Below are 12,903 nucleotides of genomic sequence, written 5' to 3'. Positions count from 1 at the left end.
TATATAAGTATATATACTTATTTAAAGTATATAAAATAAATAGTGTCTGGATATTTGTTGTAACGATGATTGATGATAAAAGATATATACACGGGCGGATAGGCCATTTTTAGCCTACCTATTTTAAAAAGAGGCCCCACATAAGAAAAAAAGTCAAAAAAGGGCCTCATTACCGAAATACGAAGGAAGGCTCACCTGGAAATGTCCGGGTTCCCGGTAGGCCTTTCCGCCCATGGATCTATAGACGAAGCATACATACACTTAAGATTCCAAAACCATTATCAGAAACTTGAATACCTAGCTCAATGTTTCACATTTATTTATTGGCATAAGAATACATTATTTAATATAATACATTCATTTAGTTTTAAAATAACTAAGCAAATTAATCTTAAATGTATTTTAATCCTCATTTTCCGTTAATCAAAATCAGGTGCTAAACCCGTATATTAAATGTACACATCTATTGATCAATTTAGCTCTTTCAATTCTACTTTAATTTTATAGGACTTTTTTCCTTTTATAAATCACGAGTCCAGAGATGTAAAGCTTACACAAAATTCAGTTGGTTGGTCCCTACCTAACATAATTAATTGCTTGTGTTGATATTAATTAATGTTTTAGTTCATATAATTAGTGATAGGTAATTTAACATAAGTTAAAATTTATCATAGGTAATATTTCGGGTTTTTTATTCATATACTTTTCAAATTTTTCATAGCTAATTTCGTAATTGAATTAAGTATGTAATTGTCAAAATAAATAACTTTTAAAACGCCTATTGATAAATAAAATATTAACAAAAAAATTAATTATAATTATGTATAAATACGTTATATTTTGAATTGTAATATTAAAATTAAAATAATTAATAAAATTACAATTTCTAAATGCCTTAGAAAGAAACCCTTGTTCCACCACTAAACTTCACAAATGCCACGCAAAATTTACAAAATCTACCTTCTTTTATTTTAGAATATTGTAATCAGTTATTGTGTAGTCAGTGTTAGCATTATTTAAATAAATTAATTTGATTATCTCAAGAATATCTTCGATGAATAATTGTATCGTTTTACCCAATTCATCTATATAAATAAATTATGGGAATATTTTTTTTCCAGAAAATAGAACGTTAGGTTAGTACACAACTATTAGTGAGATAGTTGAAAACCAGTCTCGCTATTCATGTTTCTTTGGAGTATAGAAAAGGAACTAAATTATAAATATAAAGTAATTATAACTTTCCGTACCGTTTATTAACGTAATTTCTTTAATTTTATCTAGTCTGATACTGGTTATACCTTATACGTAATAATAGGTTGTGATTTACGACGTTGTATACTTGTGTAGAAGTAGACCATAAGCGATAGGCTAAACATACATTATGTACACAACAATGATATTTTGGTAAAATGGTATATTCATATTATCCGTTAAAATCTTTATATAAATAAAAATAATGCATTGATTTCCGGGAATGGCATAGGTATCTTTATAGTTGCATTAAGATAAATGTGTATTTTATATATTAATAGATATTATAATATAGTAAAGTTCCATATATCTATAATAGTGTGTATAAAATAAAATATACATTTCTAATTTTTTTATCTAGATAAATAGTGATGTCTTTAATCTTTATCTAGTTAATTTCGATATTGACCATCTTTTATCAGCTGTATCTAGATACATTTTTAGTTATCTTTGCGCAGCACTGTAAATAACTGGTCTGTCCAGCGAAAGAACGCGTGATTCTGCGCATCCTCCCGCGTCACCATGCTATCAAAACTGGTTCTGTGCTTATGGCTGGGAATCATTGGGGAATGCGCAGAATAACTGATTTAGTCGGGTTGCGGCGCGTTCTCTTGCTGGACAGTGAAGTTAACCAGTGCCCAGTGGTGTTCTTGAAACTTTATATTCGTTTTATTAGGTTTTAGTATAGGGATGGGAAACGAGTAAAAAAATTGTGGAATTCATTTATTTGTGAAATTATAATACATTAATAATAAACATACCTATTTATGTGCTATATGATATAATATATATACATAAATTAATTAAAATTGATGTAGGTAATTATAATAATAAATATTATAATGAATGATAATGAAGTATAGTTGTTAATAATTATAGTAATAACATTCGGTAGGACGAATAAGTAATAGCCTATAATATGTTAAAAATAAAAATAATAATAGGCGTTTGTATTATCATGTTACTTTAATCAAGATCATCGTTTTATTTTTATTAGTTAATAGTTTGTACAGAAAAAAAAAATGTTACTAAAAAATTAAAATTTAACATGCATTTGTAATGATTTTTTATTTTAAACATAATTTTTTTCGTCTTGTTTCCAAGTAAAATTGTTTATTATAATTTATACGAAAGCTTAACTAAATTAAATTTAAAATTATTTTAATGAAAGAATGACAGTACCTATTGGACTTATCGTGACTTGTGCATGAAATGTTTTATTGTGTTGGTATTTGTTATGTCATTTTATTCATATCACAAAGTACACTAAAAAGTTAAAACATTTGATGAAAATCTCAATTATTCTATTGTTAGTTGACAAATAATATAATTAGATTGTCGTTTATTGTTGCTAAAGAAGTTCCATATTTATTAATGATGCGCTGGAAGTTAATCAGAGTAATCAGACTGTTGCTAAGAAATACAAGAATGTGTTAAAAAAGAGTAAGTGGGTTAACAAATACAATATGGTTTAAATGAGTTTGAAGTAAAACGAAGTTTTAAGTCAATTTTCTTGTTATTTTGTGTCTGATAAATGAGTAAGCAACAGTGCCACTTAAAACTAATTTAACTACAATGAGATATCCTCATTCCAAAGTCTTAGAAACACGAAACACTAAAAATGAGCTTAATAAATTTTTTTTATCCTTAAAATAGCTAAAAAATAAATAATTAGGTAAAAGGAAATTTAAAATAACAATTTTATATTTTGATGATTTTTTTCCATTTTAAAATAGAATAATTTTTACCGAAATCCTAATCTCTTAAGATAGTTATAATTAGTTATATCGACCTACCTAGCAAAACTAAGTCATTTTTGACTTTTGAGTTATCGAATTATACAGTTAGGTAGTCAGTACTCAGTAGATATATAGTATAGGTACGAAAACTGTCTTACTAACACCGATCAGTAATAATCGGGAAGACTGAGTTTCCGTAATCATATAATTCGCGAATTTGCATGTGGAAAATTGATAACGTAGGTATAATTGTGTAAAGTTATGCAAATTTCGGGATAAATTCGTGCGTTTGTGGATTTTCGATTTATAATTATGTGAACGTGATAAACTGAATATCGCTAGACCTACGAATGTTGGTAATGGTTAAGTGGTTTTAATTAAGTATATTAAGTTTTATCTGGTATATGGCTGTTGGTACCTATTTTTATTATTTGTTCAGACTTTTGCTGAGTAAGTAATTTCGATAAGCTTAAATTGTGGGCTTTTTTGATTATTTCTTATGGGGACAATAATTTGTATGATAATATTTTATTTTGATTACGATATAGACCTACATAATTATAGCTGTATTAGCATATTTTGTGTTACAGTAGGTATTTAATTAATATATTTTTAATTCAAAATAATTAATCTTGTTAATAATTTGTTAATTATAATACCTTATTGGGTACTTAGAGCACTGATTAATTATTCCTATTTACATTAACAAAGAATTATATTTGTTTTTGTAATGATAAAAAATAAAAATATCGATTTTATAATAATATTTTTATAACAAAATAGATGTACCTATTGTACCTATATAATAAAATGTATATTTGTTCTAAAATTAAAAGGTTGAACTATAAATGGTTTTTTATTTTAAACTATAAATAGATAGTCGAAAAAAATATGAAGTAGGTAATTATAAACTTCTGAATTTAATATTACATGAATTGTTATAAAAATGTCTTCCAGATTTGGACTCAAACCAACTGTCAAATTAACAAAACATCTAATTAAATAATTTATGTCAACAATTATTTTAATATGTCTTGTATTCCATTTTCCATGTTTTAAGTATTCTGTGGTCCCCAAGGTAATAACGATTACTTATAATATAATATTATAATAAATAATATATTAATATCTATACGAATAAATTAATGATGTATCTAATACCTATTTATATCTATATAAAACTATTAAAATATTATAATGTTAGCTTATAATTTATTTTTGTAAATATAAAATGGGTAAAGATAGGTAACCGAGACTACGTTTGGGTTATTTCGTGCTTGTGTATTTTATGCATACGTTTCTATATTAAATATTATAGATTAGATATTTTAGATTTATCATTCGGAAATAGGACAAACTTGTGTTAACATTAACTTCACTTTATATACGCCATACACTACTCATAGATACCTATAAAATATATATTTTGTCACGGAACGCTACATTGCTACAAGAGCGTTAGCTCATAGTTGATTAACCACCGACCCGTAAGCTTGAGTTTTCTTAAATCCCTACGTTGAGTAGACAAAATGGAGGGTTATTTATTCGTATATTATGTAATTTGTGTGTACCTGTTATTTTCAAGCAGCTCGACGGTTTTATATAAGAAATTGGTGCCTTTTTAGCTTTTAGCATATACTTTCCATCTTATTGAATTGTAACGTCCATACCACCTTTATGCAAATGCTTTTCCAATTAAATATACACAGGTACCTACAAATGTGAACAGGTTTGAGAACTCTTTTACGGAAAAATAATTTAAAAAAACTGCCGCTATAGCACTGTCTACCACGACAACGACGCGTGTGTATACTATTTATTGATCATCGTATATTTATACATAATATTAATATATATAAATATAGGTATATAAAATCAAATATCAATAATAGATATGTAGGTATATAATATATCGCGAGGCAGGAATAATATTATTATTATAATTCAAAGTGGGTAAACGGTTAGTGATGGAGTTAGGGGTTATTGTAGCACACACCCACGGGTGACATCGATTACATTCTACTAACGAATCAATTTTAGTTTAATATCCCATACAGGGCCTTATAGAGCTTTATTGGTTTTGTTACAATGTAATATGCGTTTTGATCATTCGGTTAACACTTTTTGCTACAATAGAGAAATGTGAAAAAGTTTTGTATGCTGCGCAATCCCATAGATTGCAAATTGAACGCAGATTGTACTCGGAAAGAGATAATTCTATGAGTTTCCCAGTATATTTCTGGAAAACGGCAAAAATAGAATCTAATAAACGTAACTGTACGCGGTACCTACAAACAGTTCAAATACCATTTCCGGGTAAACTCCAAGTGCAGTGCGACACTCATATTTATAATTTATATTATAATTGAATAACTTTTTACTTTACAATTCGTACTTAAATAATATTTAATGTATAATGCAGATGCTAAATTATATGTTTGCTCGTATTGCACAGTTGATGTATGTACCATAATAATAAGTCACATATGTAGGTACATTATCTAAAGATGATCTAATGGCTAATGTTCAAAATTAAAAGAAGCGATAAAATTTTTTTTTTTAAAATACCTAAATAAGACTACCTAAAAAAGAAAAATGTTTTTTAGAAATTTTCATTCGGTTCATTCTAAATAAACTCCAAGTTTCGTGAATTATAAAAAATGGTATAAAAAATACACATTTCTCTTCTCAATCCCTTTACAGATGCATTGTATACATAATTTATGATTAGGGAACGGATTTTAACTTAGTACAAAATAAAAAATATTTAAAAATATATTTGTTTATTACTTCATAAAAATGTATTTATAATATTTAAATATTTAAATGGAAAATAAGATAGGATTCACTATAATTTATAAATAACGCATAATACAAATTAAAAATTTTTATTCTGAATCATCCAAATAGTATTTGTAGGGGAAACAGTTAGAAACGACATAAAATTTGAGATGTTCAAATTTAAAATTACGGCGATTCGATCTTATTATTGCTTTATAACGGTTAATTGACATTGATAAGTGCATATTTCATACACGTTAATTATTATTTTGGATTGTATTGTATTTCTAAATTGTTTTTTGGAGTTGTAACTTGTTTAATAGTATATCCCTTATCAACATTACGGAGTTCAATCCTGGTTTTTTTTCACAATATGTTTCGTAATTTAGAATTGGTTAAAACTCCAATTTCTCAATTTCTCATTTCTTCTACAATAATACAAATTACGTATACTTTTCTATAAAAAATTTAATTATTATTTATTTATTTATGAAATATTTAAGAAATATTTAATTATTCTAAAATATTTGAAAATATTTAAAATACAATTAGCATCAGCTTATTCAAAATTAAATGAAACGTACAAATATGTCAACAACTTTCCGATATTAAAACTATATAAAAACATTTATTTAAATTAAAATCCGTTCCCTTATTATGATTATCATCGATACCTATATTGATTTTACTCATAAGTAAAAATTTAAAAGATTATTGAATTTCTCAAAATATTATGCTTATATATCTTTTGAAAAGATATTTTTCTCACAATAGTATTAATTATGTACAAATATATAAATGATAGAACACTATCGCGTATGAATAAATTATGAAAAAAAAAAATAAAAAAATAATAACATATTTTCGTAATACGCAACATTACTGCACAATTTTTGATTTTATATTTTAAAAAAATTTCAGTCTCTAGCGTTACGCATGCACGGTGTGTCTACTTTAATAAAATATATGTAATATTGCCCGTGGCGTATTTGTTATCGATTACAATGAGTAGTATAGTATAGACAAATATACGAAAATTATTTCAAAGACGAGCGACAATAACTAATATAGACCACAAACTTTGCGAATCGTATACTTAATACCGTGACGTTGACGTTCTCCCTCTTGGTCGTTTGTATTATACATATATGATATAATACCGTGTATTAAGTGTTTATAACAATAATATGACTTTATTGTAGTTTGACGTTGTTTGCCTTCGCTGCCAAATACTTCGAACTATATGTTGCAGTCATCGATCACCGGTAACGAAATTTTATATAATTACAAAAACTGCGATAGGTATTTGAAAAATTGTTATTTAATATTTACATTTTTACTAACACGTCATATGCGTAAAAATAAATTGTCTTACGAGAATAAGCTTTTGTTTTTAAATTGTATACTTTGGGCGTGAGAAAAAATCAACGACAACGCGAGAACGAGCGCCAAAACCCTATGTAATATATGTAGTATGTATTATTATAAAGTCTTGTGTCCCAGAGTTATTTTTTATTTTTTTTTTTACAAGCCTAAAACGGTAGAATCTGTTTGACATATTAGGGTAGGATTTTACACTCATTCGCCATTAGTTATTTGATATACCCGACTCGAATGACCGATCAATGTCCAAACTGCTGTGGATAAAACGTTAGGTGTTACTATTATTATTCACAATTTTACAGTTGTGAAAAAACTGTTTTGTTTATTTTGTACTGTACTCGTGTATAATTTATTCATTCATATTGTAGTTAGTTAAGTATGTTTTATTCGATTCAACAAGTTTGAGATTTTTCAATAATGTTAATATATTGTTAGAATTTCTCACGATTTTTATATCTAAAGCGTTCATGACAACACACGTCAAATTATTAGTAATTCTTTGAATAAATTTCATCACAGTATTGGTTTTAAAGTTTATTATTTTCATCGTATTTTTCAGGGTAAACGTGTTTTTTTAATTAACATATAAATTATAAGTATTAGAGATTTTCAATATTTTTTAAATTTATATTTACATTTTTATAGTAAAATTGTTATTATTTTATAATTGAGTTATGATTTAGATATTAAGAATATAAATTCGAAGAATACTGAAAAACTGTTGCACAGTATTCGCTTTTCTATTATTTACGGAAATAGTCAAGAGGCATCGTTTATAAGAAAATATTTTAAAAGTTGAATTATAAATTTTCACTGAGAGTAAGTGAACAGTAAGTACATGTGTAAATTAAATTTTTCAGTTTATCTAATGATCAACGTAACGAAATACCATTAGGTGCACAAATTGAAAATTGTCCCATCTATACAATAGTATTAGAGTTTAAATTCATCACTATTACTGAACTTAAAGATGATAATATTTTCGAGAAAATGGCTAATTATATTTTATAAAATATTAATTAACGAAGAAATTATCGTTTAAGAGAATATTTTAAAAACAGAATATTAATTATTATCATCTTCAAGATATTCTTCTTTTAAAACTTGATAAAAGGTGCTAAATTCTATAATAATTTTACATAGATTAATTTTGTTTTTGCGCAGTGGCGTTATGTTATATTGTTCATTGAATATAGACGGAAGTAGCAATATAATATACTATATTATTAAATGAGTATTAAGTTTTCTTAAATGTATTAAAATAATTTTATATTAAAAGGTACATAAAAGAAGTATATATTAGTGCAATTATTACAAATATTGTCATTAGCTTTATAGGTGAGTATTTCAAGGATAAACACAACCAAACACTGTATAATATAATAATATATATTTTAAATGTTGTGTTGTTTGACCGTGACGTAGGTACTTGTGGACGTTGTTCATTGCATTGTTTCACTCGAGGTCCAATAAACTCGTATTTTAGGGCAGTTGTACCGTAATATATAAATATAGAAATAAACCAAAACGTGCATAATGACCGCGGTGGAATTATTGTATGACATTTCATGTCTGAGAAATAGATCTTTCGCACAAGAAATACAGAAATACACGCCTTTCGAATTACAAGGGTTGTCAAGTGCGCTTTTCTCCAATAAGAAACATCCTACTAACACACACATATATATATATATATATATATATATATACTGTATAGATGTAGGATCCCATGTATATTATTATATATATGTATCTACTACTTGTATATATACAATATACACACCCAAAACCACACACACACACATCCAAATATATATATATTATAATATATTCACTACAGTCGTAGAGTCATAAATAAGGTAAAAAAAAAAAAAAGAAAGTAAGTCGGCTTTTTAGTTTTCAACGCTCAGCAAATCCTATTTGTTCAACCACCTATAGCTACCGGTGCTGTAGTAATGTAAACAATATAATTTGACCAGCAGCTATCCTATATTAGGTTTATGTGTGGTGGGTACAGAGCGATTCTTTTAACAAACACCCGTCAAAGAAAGACATTCATTGTTATATTTGACATTTTCTTTTTGTAAGTTTTATATTGGCCTTATTTGTTTCACCACCGGATATGTCAGGGAAAACTCTACGTCTATTTGATTTTTAAAGTAATGCTTAGATTTTTATTCCATAGCCCACGGAGTGACTGAACCAGAATATTAATCGTTTGATACTTTGAAGTATAAGTAAAAAAAAAGAACCAACGAATATCTTTTATATTTATACCTTTATTTTTTATCAATATGCATTTAAACTTTAACGTTCTTCGAGAAAATTAAAAATATAGTTTGTCATGAGAAAACTTAAAAGACTATATAGTACTTTTTAACAAATAAACAAATAAATTATAAAAAAAATAAGTATTAAAGTATCTTGATAGATTTTTTAAAAAGAAAATGTCAATAAAATTTAATAGTTTCATAAATAACAATTGATAATTTATGAAATAAATTATCTAAAATCTAATAGAACATAAATATTTATGTAAATTCGTATAACTGTGTGTCTGTGTAAGTGTATTATACCGTATTATCATATCTAAAATGTATAGTCAGTACATGTAGCGAGCACGAGTTTTTGTCCGTAATTAAATTTAAAACTTAATTTTCTCGATTACTTATAGTCGATGACAATTAGTTATATTTTAATTACACACGTACACGCGTGTATATGCCACCGCCAACCGCCAATGGCTACATTTTATTAAACGCCTGTTACGCCTTAATAATCTCTCTTAAAATATTCTTATATCCTATAGAGACTGTAAAAGTTCACGTAAGAAGAAAACTTTTGAAGAAGAAAACAATTTCATTGTACAATATAAGATAAAAGTAAATTCGAGTAAGAATATATATATATATATATATATATATTATTATTATATTAATAAAACAAAATTACTCGAAATTACTTTTGTAATCCAAGTTTAAATAAATGAATGGATCAGGTGAAATAGTGTAAAGGCATAAGGTGTCAGATACCTATTTACAATATCTACATAATATATACCTATTATATTCTGGTTTATTCATTTAAAAGCTCTCGAGTAGGTGCTTAGGTTACATAATAATTTATTACTAATTACATACCTTTTTATTTATTTATTTTATTTAATTGTCAAGGTCTAAACTGCGTGGTTATTAGCCGTCATTACATTACTTATATTGGCAATGGGTTGAATTTTCATTACATTATACAGTTTAATTTATACTACATTAAATGACATTTAATTACCAACTATAATATTATGTTTACATACGATCATATTATTAATTAAATATTTTGATTTTATAAGATTAATATTAATTTGTATATTTTATTCAATGTATATTAAATGCAATTTAATTGATATTTAAAATTTCCGATAGTATCTATACTATGACAAATTTTGATTTTCATTAAAAATCAAATCAAATGAACACGTGAGATACTAGAAGATGGACTACGCGACAACAATGTACCTAAATGGCCTATCTAAAACGCCGCGTGTGTGATGGTAATTATTTGATTATTGAAACATTCCATGCGTGTAATAATAATATACATAGACGAGCTTCTCTACGGGTCATTATGCACATACACGAACTGCGGAATTCGACAAGGTATGTGTAAAATATGTGATATAATAATTATTAGATTCTTTTTAAATAGGTATTAACACTAAACATTTTTTTTCTGTACTCACAACAAGTAATTATAATTTTTTTTACCAAATTTGTAAGTAAATATCTTTGTCTTTAACTGGTTACATATATTCTATTAAGCTTCCTTGTGGTCCACACATGTCTATGAAGTATAAATAATAAAACTGTATTAGCAAAATAAAAATTATCGTTTGGAATTTTCTATAAAACATTTTTTGCCGTTCATAATTTTGTTAGGTTTATTTTTTTTAAGTAATCGTTATTAACTCAGTAATCGACGTCACATTATCGACCACCATGAAATTGTTATTATTGTTGGTTTTTAATTTATTGTTAGTGTATTTATGGTTTAATATTGTTATATTTTCTAAATATGAAATATCGTTATTATTTTAATTGTGGTTGGTTTTTTTACAATGTTTTCCCGATCTAAAGATTCACGCTTCGACACTGAGTTATTCATTAAGTTTTTGCTTGATGTAATTTTTAATATCATATGATATATTTTATTAGAATCATTAAGTTTACTTTATACATAGTTAGTTATGATAATATCAGAAAATTGTTTATATAACAGGTTTTGTTATTAGTTGCTCATTAAAATAAAACAATTATTATATACTTCATGATAATTTATAATCATACCGATCGGATTTTGATTACACGTGGTTTTGAACTATATAGCCCGTGGGTCATGGTTGCAATTGTGATTTGTGAGCTAAAAGTGCTTAAAATAAATATAATCAATTTGCTCCTTATTTGTACTTCGTTGTAACTTGATTAAAACCATGACTCCGTAAATGTTTTGATGATTTAAATTTAAACTAATTACATGCGTAGGCAGATAATAATATTCCTAGGAGTTTATTTTGAATTAATGCTGATGCAGGTTAATGTGCATATATAGCCGTATAGGTTTATTTACTAAGTATGCTAATCTTATTTTTTTAATTTAATATTACATTTATTCAACTTCTGATCTTTGAAATGTTTTAAATATTTAGTAAGATCATATTTCCAGATTTTTGAGATTTTTATGTTACAGTGTCTAATGGTGATATGGATTTCTATTTTTCAAGTAAAAAGAGAACTATTATTTTTACATTTTGATGTACCCATCAAATAAAAATTCGAACGAGTAGTTTTCCAGTTATTAGTTGGTTTATTAAGGATAATCCTTAAAAATTACAAAAATATAAAATAAATATTTCGTTGAATATTGAATTTATGATACTTGAATCGTTTTTTATAAATTATAAATATTGATAGAATAATATAAATTAACGAAATGTTCAAATTACCATAGCCCCCATATTTTTCAAACTCATATCATTATGAACTTACGTATTATCATAAATAGCTCAAAAACTACTCGTTTGCATTTTGCTTTTGATCCATCAAAATATTCAAAGAAATTATCTGTTAAATAATGTACAGTAAAAAAGGGAGGTTATTCATTAAAAAAATAAATGTTTGTATCTCTACAATATTTTCCTTAACAGTACAAAAATCTCAAGGATTTGAAAATAATATGGTCATTAAATATACTTTTAAAATTTAAAATGCCAAAAATCAGATTTTGAATAACTGTATTGTTGAAAAAGAAAAGGAGGTTAACACAATTGACGATTCACCCTAAAGTATGTGTAATATATCACTATTGGAATGAAGCTCGGCCGAATCCGAACGAGTTAATATACGATATTAAACTAGTCTATTGATGCTATGTGATTTTGTTGCTGTACTTATGTTATGATACAAGCATGTCGCATTACAATAAATAATTATTAGCCACATCAAACCGTTCGCGACGTAAGGTTAAATTTATTTTATTTTCTCCAGCGTGACGGTCGCATACACGCTCTCCGTCATGTCCATCACATAGGACTCGGTGGTTTTATTTATAATATTATTACGTAAAATATATGTGTATCGCAAGAAACCACCGACGTTATGATATAATACGCCGCCGCCAAAGCACTATTATGTACATACATATACATACATATATATTTATTATTGTGTACACAGTGCTGCAGACGTTAGGTAAC

This window comes from Rhopalosiphum maidis, chromosome 4 (genome assembly GCF_003676215.2).
Source record: "Rhopalosiphum maidis isolate BTI-1 chromosome 4, ASM367621v3, whole genome shotgun sequence".
NCBI classification, from domain to species: domain Eukaryota; kingdom Metazoa; phylum Arthropoda; class Insecta; order Hemiptera; family Aphididae; genus Rhopalosiphum; species Rhopalosiphum maidis.
This window is presented reverse-complemented; position numbering follows the sequence as displayed.